The sequence below is a fragment of the Neoarius graeffei genome, chromosome 15, assembly GCF_027579695.1.
Source record: "Neoarius graeffei isolate fNeoGra1 chromosome 15, fNeoGra1.pri, whole genome shotgun sequence".
In the NCBI taxonomy this organism is placed as follows: domain Eukaryota; kingdom Metazoa; phylum Chordata; class Actinopteri; order Siluriformes; family Ariidae; genus Neoarius; species Neoarius graeffei.
The window spans coordinates 55273320-55287586 of record NC_083583.1 but is presented as its reverse complement, the minus strand read 5'-3'; the positions used below and the strand labels follow the sequence as shown (position 1 = coordinate 55287586).

The window sequence follows — 14267 nt, the reverse complement described above, 5'->3', positions numbered from 1 at the left end:
ATTCACTGGATTTTGAGAAACAGAGCATTTTTATTTCAATTTTTTGCAAATTCGATCAATAAAAACTTCATACAAAACATCCAACAAAATCATTTCCGCTTCAAATGTAAACAAGCCGGCGAAATGACAGTAGAAATTTGTGAAAAATGCTATAATAATAGTAATTCTTGAAAAATTTTAAAAGATACGTTCTTACCACCAAATACTTTCATTCCATAGTTTGTTGCTTTGTTTTTCTATTTTTGGGGTTTTGGTTTCGTGTAGAGTTTTTATTTCATCCACAGTTGGTTCAGCAAGACGCTCCGCCATTTTGTTTTTCTCTACTCACGGCATATAAACTGATAGCCTAGGAGTAGAATAGCCAATCAGAGCGCGCGATTGCTCACATCCAGTGAATGTGGATAGAATAAGACAGGTTATAAAAAAATCTCCACTCTAGTTTATGTCCCGAAACATTCACGCGACCCTGTTACCTGAACACGTTCACCCCGAGAAATATTTCAGTGTCGCCACAAGTCACATGTTCAGCAGGAAGTCGCATCATCCAAATTTCCTGAGGATCCCAGGAAGAAGAAAAGGTTTTAAAAAGTATTTTCAGTGATGTCAACTGATCGACTTCTACCCAAATTGTAAACTTCAAGTAAATTATTACTTACAAAAAATACATTTTAAATAAAGCACGAGAATATCGTTAATGTCCTCAAGTCATTAGCATGAATACTACTAAACCCAGCTTTCTGCTTTTTCTCATTTACTCGTTACTCATTTATGGCATAATACAGCCAGTGGGCCTCATTTATCAGCCTGGATACAAACGGATTTATCCGTTAATCGTTCATATGATTGCTTACACAAGAAATCTTTGATAATGATATTCACTCAAGCTTGTAAGTTTGAAAAAATGTTCCTATCCTGCACATGTTCCTGAGCGTGCATAAATCTACGCATAAGATGACGAACTAATGTAAATCTCAACTTGTTCAACTTCAGATCATATAATTTGCATGGGTTACTGCAATTTTATATCCGGAATATACTGTGGAGTTTAAATGGTTCATTTTTTTATTACGCTTTCCAGTGTTTAGCTTTTGTTCTTATCCAGAGTGACTTATACGGTAGAAGAACTCGATCAAAAACACATCCTCATACGAGTTCACTAAGACGGGGACAAAGAGAACCATCAAGAACTATGAAAACCGGTTGTTTTTTATCCCCCGCTGGCCTGAAGGGGGATTATGTCGTGACGATGTCTGTCTGTCCGTCCGTCCGTCCGTCCGTCCCGGGAAGGGTACTCACCTTCTGAAATCAACTCCTCTCACAATTTTTGGAGGAATTTCACAAAACTTGGCAGGATTCTTTGTTATATGTCGGTAATACGCATATTGTAATTTCGTTAAATGGGGTCACAGTTTACCAGAGTTCCAGCCCTTGATTAACAAAATTATACTTTGACAATTTCATGAGTGTGTTTTCCTTCTGAAATCACAATTTGTGGAGGAATTTCATGAAACTTGGCAGGATTCTTTGTTATATGTGGGTAGTACGCATATTGTAATTTTGTTAAATTCGGTCGCATTTTACCAGAGTTACAGACCTTGATTAACAATCTTGTACTTTCATAGTTTCATGAAGGTGTGCTCGGCTTCTGAAATCAACTCCTCTCACAATTTTTGGACGAATTTCTCGAAGCTTGGCAAAAGGCCTTGTTATATGACGGTAATATGCATATTGCGATTTAATTTCGTTTGTGGAAATTTACCAAGGTTTTGACTCTTGATTAAATAACTTGGACTTTGACAATTTCATGCGGGTGGACGTTCTTCTGAAATCAACTCCTCTCATAATTTGTGAAGGAATTTCACCAAACTTGGCAAAAGGCTTTGTTATATGACAGTTCTACGCATATTGAAATTTTGTTTAATTTGGGCAAATTTTAGCAGAGTTATGCCCTTGATTATTAACAAACTTGTATTTTGGCAATTTCATCAAGGTGTGCTTGTTTTCTGAAATCAGCTTCCCTTGCAATTTTTATCCCCCGCTGGCCGAAAGGCCCGAAGGGGGATTATGTCGCGACGATGTGCGTCCATCCATCCCAGGAAGTGTACTCACCTTCTGAAATCAACTCCTCTCACAATTTTTGGAGGGATTTCACAAAACTTGGCAGAATTCTTTGTTATATGTTGGTAATACAAATATTGCAATTTCGTTCAATTCACTTGCATTTTACCAGAGTTCCAGCCCTTGATTAACAAAATTATTCTTTGACAATTTCATGAGTGTGTGTTTTCCTTCTGAAATCACAATTTGTGGAGGAATTTCATGAAACTTGGCAGAAGGCTTTGTTATATGACAGTTATACACCTATTGAAATCTCGTTTAATTTGGGCAAATTTTACCAGAGTTATGCCCTCGATTATTCACAAACTTGTACTTTAGCAATTTCATCAAGGTGTCCTTGCTTTCTGAAATCAGCTTCCCTCACAATTTTTATCCCCCGTTGGCCGAAGGGCCCGAAGGGGGATTATGTCGTGGCGCTATGCGTCCGTCCATCCCGGGAAGGGTACTCATCTTCTGAAATCAACTCCTGTCACAATTTGTGGAGGAATTTCATGAAACTTGGCAGGACTCTTTGTTATAATGTCGCTAATACGCATATTGCAATTTCATTCAATTCAGTCGCATTTTACCAGAGTTATGGCAGAGTTGCCAGCGGGGGATATTGTGCTCTCAAAGCACTCTTGTCTTAATTGCTTTAATTAAAGGAAAGTGAGCAGACACAAACTGAAATTAAGATGAATTCAGTGATGACAAAAGAAATGGTGCTGTATAAACAGAGGACGCTCTCGTCTGTCTGTATAAGCAGTAAGCTGTAAACAAACACCTCAGCTAATAGAAGATTTCACGCTCGCTCTATTATTATTATTATTATTATTATTATTATTGGCATAGTAGTGAGTCAAACTAACCTCCAGTTGTGTTTACCAGGCTTTACCCTCATCATTCGTTTCCCAGCTTCCTGTAAAGTTCAACTTTTAAGGAGTTTTGTGTCCATCATTAAATGCGAACGGGGATGTCGGGAACGCACTTTGCACAGTCCAGCAGACCAACACACGCACGTGAATACGAATAAAATCCGCCTTTCCGAAATGTTTATAATTTCCAGCAGAAATTTTTTATTCGATTTGTCGGACGCAAACATTTGCACACAGTTTGAGTAAACGAAGGATAAATGAGGCCCGTTGACAGGAAAGAAACTTTGAACAAAGTAACCTGCACTACGTTCACACTGCAAGGCTTAATGCTCAATTCCGATTTTTTTGTGAGGTCGTTCACATTAACAAATATATGCGACTTGTATGTGATCCTCAGTATGAACGAAAAGCGACCTAAAAGTGTTCCGCATGGCCAGTGTTTACGGAAGTAACCTAAAGTTTCCTGTGTATGACAGTAGCCAGCATGGAGTACCTGGCGATGATGCAGTTGTTGTTGCGACGGAGCCAGAACATGCACAATAGCCTGATATTAAGGAGGAGGTTGAGAAGGAAGAGGGCAAGGGGTTTGGCTCAGGCGTTCTGCGGGGTAGTGACTGCAACCTCCGTTCAAAGGAACATCAAAGCCATGTTGTTGTAACTTTTTTTGAGAGACCCGCCGCCTACTTCAGCGCAGAATAGTGACGTTTGTGGCTTGTTGATGACGTGTAAGTCGGATGAATGCGACCTGGCGGTTCAGACTGAAGTCGCATATGAAAAGAGCAGATAGGGATCGGAATTAGCACCACATATCCAAACGGCCTGGGTCGGATTTGAAAAAATCGGATCTGTGTCGTTCATATTGTCAATAAAAGATCGGATACAGGTCACATATGGGCGAAAAAATCGGATTTGAGTCACTTCAGCCTGCAGTGTGAACGTAGTGTTGGTGTGAGTGAACATGTTTTTAAGCATTCTTTCTTAGATTCAGTGCTGATTTAAAAAAAAAAAAAAAAGTTAAATATTTAAGAGATTAAAAGGCTCCACAGTCATGGAGTTACAATTGAAATGAAGACATAAACTTGAAAACTTACTAAACACATCAGACATTTTCACAACCATCACGCCTACACGCTCTCTTCCAGTCCGGATAAATATGAGTGAATATACCGTTTTAGTATAAATACGCAGGTGATCATAGGAAATCACATGCACTGATTGGTCGTCTTCAACTCATCCAATATCATGCTAGCTGAATGGAATATATCTGATATACCACTCAACTCCAGCCAATATTAGTATTAATTATTGATCCTTTTTAATGGCCTGTTTTAATAATTAACAGGAGAAACAGGGCCGTACCTTGGCTGTACTGACCATATGAACGGAAAGCTTCAATGCTGTAAGCAATCTTAATCAGCCTGCACATTACATGTTAGTGTCGCCGTTTCCATGACAACACAGAGGACTTGAGTCCAGTCAGCGCATTCAGCTTTTTAATAGCACTTTTGGTAACTGATTTTTAAAAGGACGTTAATGGCCATTTTTGTTTTTATGATCAGAAATCGCAGATACAACGTTTAAAAGCACCGTGCTACTTTTTCTTCAAGGGATCCTCCAGTTGATTTATTCTCAAACTTATTTGAAGTAAAAGTAGTTGCAGATTTAAAAAATCAAGCTTTCATTTTCAGAGACCAAATAATGTTCGAGAAAACTGTATTTTCTTTAAAATGCCGGACGGGTGGGCGACACGGTGGTGTAGTGGTTAGCGCTGTCGCCTCACAGCAAGAAGGTCCGGGTTCGAGCCCCGTGGCCGGCGAGGGCCTTTCTGTGCGGAGTTTGCATGTTCTCCCCGTGTCCGCGTGGGTTTCCTCCGGGTGCTCCGGTTTCCCCCACAGTCCAAAGACATGCAGGTTAGGTTAACTGGTGACTCTAAATTGAGCGTAGGTGTGAATGTGAGTGTGAATGGTTGTCTGTGTCTATGTGTCAGCCCTGTGATGACCTGGCGACTTGTCCAGGGTGTACCCCGCCTTTCACCCGTAGTCAGCTGGGATAGGCTCCAGCTTGCCTGTGACCCTGTAGAACAGGATAAAGCGGCTAGAGATAATGAGATGAGATGCCGGACGGGCTTGATGTACACGATGGCGTCGTGTAGCGGTCACTCGGAGCAACTTGTCCGTTTATATTCTCTGTTTACATCGTAGTTTTGCAAGTATTTTATTGACTTTATCAGTTTTTAAATAAGTGTGCCTCATCGTGTAGCGTCTGATCCAGTTTCTGTCGGTGACCCTGTGCTACAGCTGATCAAGCACACTTGGCATTTTCTGTGCAGAAAGGCAGTCTAGTTCCAGCTTGTGCTTTCTTTTTAGCATCATTGTGGCATTTATGTGCTACACAGTGAGGCATACTTATTTAAAAACTGATAAATTCAGTAAAAATACTTGTAAAATGAGCAAAACTACGATGTAAACAGAGAATACAAACAGCTGAGTTGCTCTGAGTGACCACTACATGACATCATCGTGTACATCAAGCCCAGCTGGCATTTTAAAGAAAATTCATTTTGTCCTCAAACACTATTTGATCTCCGAAAATGAAAGTTTGATCTTTGAAATCTGTGACTACTTTTATTGAAAATAAGTTTGAGACTAAATCCGCTGGAGGATCCCTTTAATTAAAAAAACAAAACTGTAAACGATGTAAAAAGAAGAAAGTCCATTTTTTTCGTTTATTGCCTCGTTTACATCAAACCAAAAGCACTAACGTAGCAGTAAAGCCACGTCTGTTCAGACAGGCCACTTTTCCCCAAGCTCACTTTGAGACTATCTGCTGAAGGACTGCCGGAGGAACAGATACGGCCAGCTCTCCTCTCAGCTTTTCTGTTTCTTATAAGCTTTGTAGCTCCACAAAAGCAGAATCAATCCGCTAGCATCGTTGCACTGATCACTTCAGAAAGCAGCATTGACAGCGAGGAGCCAGCTAAAGAACCTGCATCAGCATATTGGAGCAGGCCAGATTGGATGGAGACAGATTAAGAAATTCTGTACCGTCTCTTCTTCTTCTTCCTCTTCTTCTTCTTCCTCCTCCTCCTCCTTCTCTTCTTCCTCCTTCTCTTCTTCTTCCTCCTTCTCTTCTTCCTCCTTCTCTTCTTCTTTCTCCTCCTCCTCCTCTTCCTCTTCTTCTTCCTCCTTCTCTTTTTCTTCTTCTTCTTCCTCCTTCTTCTTCTTCCTCCTCCTTCTTCTTCCTCCTCTTCCTCTTCTTCCTCCTCCTCTTCTTCTTCCTCTTCCTCCTTCTTCTTCTTCCTCCTTCTCTTCTTCCTCCTCTTCTTCTTCTTCTTCTTCTTCTTCTTCTTCTTCTTCCTCCTCCTCCTCCTTCTCTTCTTCCTCCTTCTCTTCTTCTTCCTCCTTCTCTTCTTTCTCCTCCTCCTCCTCTTCCTCTTCTTCCTCCTTCTCTTTTTCTTCTTCTTCTTCCTCCTCCTTCTTCTTCCTCCTCTTCCTCTTCTTCTTCTTCCTCCTCCTCCTCCTTCTCTTCTTCCTCCTTCTCTTCTTCTTTCTCCTCCTCCTCCTCTTCCTCTTCTTCTTCCTCCTTCTCTTTTTCTTCTTCTTCTTCCTCCTTCTTCTTCTTCCTCCTCCTTCTTCTTCCTCCTCTTCCTCTTCTTCTTCCTCTTCTTCCTCCTCCTCTTCTTCTTCCTCTTCCTCCTTCTTCTTCTTCCTCCTTCTCTTCTTCCTCCTCCTCTTCTTCTTCTTCTTCTTCTTCTTCTTCCTCCTTCTCTTCTTCCTCCTTCTCTTCTTCTTCCTCCTTCTCTTCTTTCTCCTCCTCCTCCTCTTCCTCCTTCTCTTTTTCTTCTTCTTCTTCCTCCTCCTTCTTCTTCCTCCTCTTCCTCTTCTTCTTCCTCTTCTTCCTCCTCCTCTTCTTCTTCTTCTTCTTCTTCTTCTTCTTCCTCCTTCTCTTCTTCCTCCTCCTCTTCTTCTTCCTCTTCTTCTTCCTCCTTCTTCTTCTTCTTCCTCCTTCTCTTCTTCCTCCTCCTCTTCTTCTTCTTCCTCTTCTTCTTCCTCCTTCTCTTCTTCCTCCTCCTCTTCTTCTTCTTCTTCTTCTTCTTCTTCTTCTTCTTCTTCTTCCTCCTCCTCCTCCTCCTCCTCCTCTTCTTCTTCCTCCTTCTCTTCTTCTTCTTCCTCCTTCTTCTTCTTCCTCTTCCTCCTCCTCTTCTTCCTCTTCTTCTTCCTCCTCCTCTTCTTCCTCAGCTTCTTGTTATTCTTCTTCCTCTTCTTCTTCCTCCTCCTCCTCTTCTTCCTCCTCTTCTTGTTCTTCTTCCTCCTCTTCTTCCTCCTTTTCTTCTTCTTCTTCTTCTTCCTCCTTCCTGTCTTCTTCCTCCTCCTCTTCTTCTTCTTCCTCCTCCTCCTCCTCTTCTTCTTCTCCTTCCTCCTCCTCCTCCTCTTCTTCTTCTTCCTCCTCCTCCTCTTCTTCTTCTTCCTCCTCCTTCCTTCCTTCTTCTTCTTCTTCCTCCTCCTCTTCTTCTTCGTCCTCCTCTTCTTCTTCTTCCTCCTTCTCTTCTTCTTTTTTGGTATTTTGGTGAAGAGAGCAATTAACCCTGAGAAATTAACAGGCTCTTACCATATCTCATGATCCATGAACTCAGAATGATGCAATTCTTACTGACCTGTGGCTTTGATAAGGAAATCCGAGGTCTTGGAAACAGTGATTATTTTTATTCATTTATTTATTGCAGCATTAACTGCAGTTGCACTGTTCTCACTCCATGGACTGGCTTATTAACCCCTCCACCTCCCTCCCCTCCCCTCCCCTCCCCTCCCCTGTAAATTATTTACTTAAAAAATATTTACTCACTTGTCATTTCCCAGTATCCATGCCTGGTTATGCCTCTAAAGGGAACAGTATACTTGAGCAGTTTCTTGGCTTGTCATTTTGTGTTTTGAGTTTTGAGTTCATGGTTTGTGGAGGGAATAAAAAGCACACACACACACACACACACACACACACACACACACACACACACACACGCATACTCATATTATCTCGATTTGTTTCTGTGAAGAGGATGAAAACTATGCAGTAATGCTCGCTCTGTGTGTGAGAGAGAAAGTACAGAGCGTGTGCTTTTAAAGGAAAGTAATTCATGATTGGTGGAGTGATAAGACACCAAGTCGGAGAGTGATGCCGATAATAAACGGACCGTTTTCTTTAACAGCACATCATGTGCTTTATTCCTCTTGCACCAGAGCACTTTGCTAATGATTAAGTTTAGCACTGCTAATTTTATTAATGTCAGTGAACTGATAAATTACTGGTGGAGTGTGTTTGAAGCGCCCAACGGTTTTTTCGGATACGGTTATGGCATTGTTGTTATGTTGAGACACTGACAGTTCGGTGAACACGGTACAGCAGGTAATGAGAAGGTAACTGCATCTCACTGTCTCACTAGCATGCGAATTTTCTCTGCAACGTTCCGCTGCTTTGCTACATCCGTGATACGCGTGAGAACGATTCAGCACAATGCTGCTTCAGTTTTCATTACAGTCACAACATGGTTGGCATGTTTAATAAAAAAATGTACTATAACTGCAAAGGGACTTCTTCCACTTCTTTGTTCACGTCAGCACGAGATGGTTTGAAGGCTCAGACTAATGAAATATGTTGGATGGGAGTCAGGCTTGTAGTACTCGAGTCCAGAACTCGTGCCCTGATTTTAAGGACTCGTGACTTGACTTGGACTCAAGCACTGATGACTCGGACTCGTGCATCAACTGCATTCGGACTTGTAAATTGGAGACGAGGACTCGGACATTTTTCTAACGTGCCATAATAATTTGGCATAAGATATTTATATCTACATTAATTTGTATACTAATTCCGTGCAAGAGAATGCACATTCACTTGTTCATACGTCATGTTCAAGAACAAACTAACGTTAATGGCGCTAAAATGCCTGGAGAGAACGGCCCTAGGATTGTCCACTTTGCTTATACAGACTTCTCGTGCAGTGGGAAAAAAAATGCACTGCTGTGTGTTCCATATGTAGAAGAACTATCGAGGAGATGACGGGGACAACCTTGAAATTCAGTCGTCATTTGGCGAGACTCCACCCAGAGAAGGAAGTGACATGCTATGTTCATTGCTCTGTTGATAGCGGGACTTGCTTGCTGAGCGATGAACTAGCTAGTGTTAACCCTCTGTTATGTTATTTGCCCTGTTGATAGTGGGCGGGGCTTGCTGAGCGATGAACAAGCTTTTTATCTGTAGCCTGTGAGCTAAAATGGGGCAGTCGAGCAGGAACGTTAGTCCAACACAGCAGCAGAGACGCTTTCACATAAAGGCAGCAACAGCCACCGTCAAATGGTGCAGATGGAGTCTTAGGTGGTGTTTACATTAGACCGTATCAGCGGATCATCAGATTAACGTTTTTAAAACGATTAGCGTGCACACAGCAACACCAATACACGATTCGCGTGCACACAGCACCGCCAATACACGGATACGCTCGGCTCCGCAGGCATCCTGCGCTCCAAATCACTCCGCTCTGAACAGCGAGTGCCCTCTGGAGGGTGCGCACTCCGGCCCTGCGCAGCTCACAGAGTGCGCGAGTGAAGTGCACAAGCAGTGATTCGGGACTGAGCCGCTGTGTGTGTGATCCCAGCGCATATCACTTACCACTTGCAAGTGGAAGGATGGCAAGCCTAAAGACAATCATAACTACACAATGGGCAGTATTTGCATCAGTATTTGCAGTATTTTCATACTTTTATACTCTTTAATGAAAGGTGATACAAGGCGGAAGTCCGCGTCGTTTTTCAGCAGTCGCGTCACATGACCAACGCCAGCGAATCAGGAAGGTGGATGTCACAGTGACGTTGTCCAATGACGACGCCAGCTAGAGCTCAGCACAGCGTATCCGCATATCTTCGTATTCTCAATGTTTACACAGCACCGGACCAGACACGATCTAGATTGAATACGTGGACCCTGGCGGATTCCCGTTTCCCGGCGTTTCCAGGCGGTTTAATGTAAACGGACAGTGCATCCGCGAAGAAAACGAGACAGATACGGTCTAATGTAAACTTGGCCTTATTCTCGGACTCAACTCGGAATTTTCTTTAACGACTCGGACTTGAACACTGGGGACTCGAGACTGGACTCGGACTCGAGGTTTAGTGACTCGACTACAACGCTGATGGGAGTAAATATCTAGACACAAACTGGAAATGTTTCACTGTTCACACACATACTCACCATCCCCTTTATGAAGAAGACGTGCAGCTCGATGCATAAAATCTTGCAGATACAGGTGAGCTTGCGCCTGCGGTAACCTCCGATTCCTGTTCTTAGTTGACAGGAGTCGAACCTGACGTGATCCGCTGCTGTTCTGAGATGATTTTCTGCTCACCACGGTTGTACAGAGTTGTTGTTGTTGTTGTTGTTTGAGTTCCTGTAGCCTTGAACCAGTCAGGCCATTCTTCTCTGATTTCTCTCATCAACAAGGCCTGGAAGAAATTCCGCTCACTGGATATTTTTTGTCCCATTCTGTGTAAACTCTCGAGACTTCAGAGAGATCACATTTCCCTCTGGTTCTGATGTTTGATATGAGCAGTAACCGAAAGTCCTGACTTGCATGTATCTGCGTGATTTTATGCATCGTGCTAAGCCAGTGTATGTAGAATAGGAGACGGAGCTTGTATTGAAACAATCTACACACTTGTAAATCATTATTGGGAAAAAAAAATGTCGGAAAAAGCATGGAAATCCGTAATGCCAACAAGATGGCATCTTGTCGTCTGGTTTTTTTTTTTCCCTTTTCCCCGTCCTCCGGCAAAAACTGAAAATGTTTTGAGCAGCTTTTAGAATTGTAACTTTGATCTGTAAATAGGAAACAAACTTTGCGCTTCACTTTGTGCTTTGTAAATCGGGACGAATCAAAAGATTCTGCGGGGATTAGTGGACATTAATTCCACCATAATCCCCTAAAGAAAATGCACTAATGTCAATAAGCGCTCCTGATGATCACAGTGGGAAAGGCATTGCTCAGAATCATGTCGAACAGAATTACAGGACAGCAAAGGGAGAGAATTTGAATATGAAATGTTTGGTCGAGAAGAAGACAAGGAGGAGAAAAGGAGCACGTATTGATTGCACAAGCTCAATTACTGAGTCATGCGGTCCACATCTTCCAGAGCGCTTGGTCGCCTCGCATCCTTTGTGCTCTTCATTAATACCCGAGCATGAGCCCTGTTCCTTATTAATTCATACTCACACATCTCTGACACAGAACAGGACCCCCAAGTCCAGTCCCTGCTTTTCCCCCATTACTTTCTTTCCCCTGACCTGCTGCGCTATGTTGAATGATTTATATGTCGGCCACTCCTGCAAACACACTTCCTCAGCCTTGTCAGACATGACAGTGGGAATATCGGTGGGTGATTAATGAATTTGTGTCTGTCGCTGACTTCAAAACATCTTCATTTAGACATCAGGGCTACTTATAGGCTGAAGCGAGGAGGAGACGCTCCTCAGAGGATTAGTTTTTGAGGTAACCCTGTGGCCGTCACTGCAAGATGCTGAGGGTTTAATCTGGACAGGATGAGCAGTACCACGGCCGTCCGAAAAGCCTAATTTCATTTGCATTTTTCATTTTTAATAGATACTTTCAGCTTGCATCAGAGAGGATGCAGTATCAGTGTGTATCTGAGTGGCTGGTGCTATATCTTACAATCCTCATGAAATGGCTTCATAGCTGTGATTTGATTATGCATGTTGACATTTTCTTCTAAAACAGGAAGTTGGCATGTGGACATCAGCCAATAATGTTTGAGATACACGACGAGTCTGTTGTATGTAAATAAACCTAACGATAATACTATATCACCAAAAGTTTGTACACATGACCATCACACCAATACGTGCCTGTTGAACTTCTCATTCCACATATAGTCCTCCTTTGCCGTTTTAATAACCTCGACTCTTCTGGGAAGGCTTTCCTCTAGATTGGGGATTTTTGCTCCTTCTGCCACAAGGGCATTAGTGACTGAGGCTAGGGACTGATGTCTTCGAGTGAGGAGGCTTGGCGCACAATTAGCGTTCTAGTTCATCCCAAAGGTGTTGAGGTCAGGGATCTGTGCAAGCCACTTGAGGTCTTCCAAGCCAACCTTGGCAAACCATGTCTTCATGGAGCTCACTTTGTGCACAGGGACATTGTCATGCTGGAACATGTTTGGGTGCCTTATACCAGTGTTTCTCAACCACTGGGCCGCGGCCCATTAGTGGGCCGCAAAGCGCCATCTAGTGGGCTGTGAATTTATTTCAAGTTTGAAGCCAAATACTAAATAGTTCAGGATGTCGGAGTGTCCCAAATCTGCTAGCTAGTTTGCTGTACACTTTTCAAGTGGAATAAATACATTTGTGGGCAAATTAAGAAGAACAAGCCTTTATTTTTGTCACATTCCCCCTCTGCATTTAACCTGCATGTACGTGCATGCACACACATACACAGAGAGAGAGAGAGAGAGCACAGAGACAGACAGAGAGAGAGAGAGGAGAGAGAGCACACATAGACAGAGAGAGCACAGAGAGAGAGAGCATAGAAACAGACAGAGACAGGGAGACAGGGAGAGAGAGCACAGAGACAGACAGAGAGAGAGCGCGCACAGAGACAGAGAGCGCACAGAGAGAGAGCATACAGAGAGAGAGAGAGCGCACAGAGACAGAGCACACACAGAGACAGAGAGCGCACAGAGACAGAGAGAGAGAGAGCACAGAGGCAGAGAGAGAGCGCACAGAGAGAGAGAGCGCACAGAGAGAGAGCGCACAGAGAGAGAGCGCACAGAGAGAGAGCGCACAGAGAGAGAGTGCACAGAGAGAGAGAGCAAAGAGACAGAGAGAGAGAGAGAGAAAGAGCTCATAGAGAGAGAGCACAGAGACAGAGAGAGAGAGAGAGAGAGAGAGAGAGAAAGAGCTCATAGAGAGAGCACAGAGACAGAGAGAGAGCTCATAGAGAGAGAGCACAGAGACAGAGAGAGAGCTCATAGAGAGAAAGCACAGAGACAGAGAGAGAGAAAGAGCTCATAGAGAGAGCACAGAGAGAGAGAGAGCTCATAGAGAGACAGCACAGAGACAGAGAGAGAGAAAGAGCTCATAGAGAGAGAGCACAGAGACAGAGAGGGAGAAAGAGCTCATAGAGAGAGAGCACAGAGACAGAGAGAGAGAGAGAGAGAGAGAGAGAGAGTTCATAGAGAGAGAGCACAGAGACAGAGAGGGAGAAAGAGCTCATAGAGAGAGAGCACAGAGACAGAGAGAGAGAGAGAGAGAGTTCATAGAGAGAAAGCACAGAGACAGAGAGAGAGAGAAAGCTCATAGAGAAAGAGCACAGAGACAGAGAGAGAGAAAGAGAAAGAGCTCATAGAGAGAGAGCACAGAGTGAGAGAGAGAAAGCTCATAGAGAGAGAGCACAGAGTGAGAGAGAGAAAGCTCGTAGAGAGAGAGCACAGAGACAGAGAGAGAAAGAGAAAGAGCTCATAGAGAGAGCACAGAGAGAGAGAAAGAGAAAGAGAAAGAGCTCATAGAGAGAGCGCACAGAGAGAGCACAGAGAGCGAGCACAAAATAAATAAATACGTTTGTGGGTAAATTATATGGATCTGTGATGCCTGCTGGAAGAAAAGAGCAGGAAGGATTGAGAATCAAGTGGCTGGGGCGTGTTTACACTTGATACCAAAACTTGTAGCGTCCTAACAACCATCGCAAAGATGAGGCCAAAAAGCCCAGAAATTCCTCCTTCCCCGATTGGATAAATTCACTGACAAACTACTTAGTGACAGTCGATATGGATTTAGAGCACATAGATCAACATCACTGGCTTTAATAGAATTAGTTGAAGAAATCACCAATTCCATAGAGCAGAAAAAACGTGCAGTTGGAATATTCATTGAGTTAAAGAAAGCATTTGATACAATAAATCACAACATATTAATAAAAAAACTGGAACGATATGGCATCGGGGTATAGTTTTAAACTGGGTTAAAAGCTACTTAAGTAACAGGAGACAGTTTGTGAAGCTGGGAGATTGTTCGGATTCTTTACCGTTCCCTGGTTTCACCTTATTGAAGTTACTGTGCAGAGGTATGGGGCAATAATTACAAAAATACAATACATTCATTATTCATTCTCCAAAAAAGAGCAATAAGGATTATACACAAGGCTGGTTACCGGGATCGTACAAATATATTATTCTTACAGTCAGAAATACTGAAATTTGCAGATCTGGTGGACTATCAAACGGCACAAATATTATTCAA

General features: G+C 42.9%; 2 protein-coding genes and 1 pseudogene across 2 annotated transcripts in view; 2 read left to right on the top strand and 1 right to left on the bottom strand.

Annotated features, from left to right (window-relative positions):
• Positions 1–14267, top strand: part of LOC132899619 (ephrin-A2-like) — a 217518-nt gene that overhangs the window by 66741 nt on the left and 136510 nt on the right. The window lies entirely within an intron of this gene.
• Positions 1–14267, top strand: part of fam174c (family with sequence similarity 174 member C) — a 301306-nt gene that overhangs the window by 242033 nt on the left and 45006 nt on the right. The gene's annotated exons all lie outside the window — the stretch shown is intronic.
• Positions 6699–7430, bottom strand: LOC132899622 (cilia- and flagella-associated protein 251-like; annotated as a pseudogene).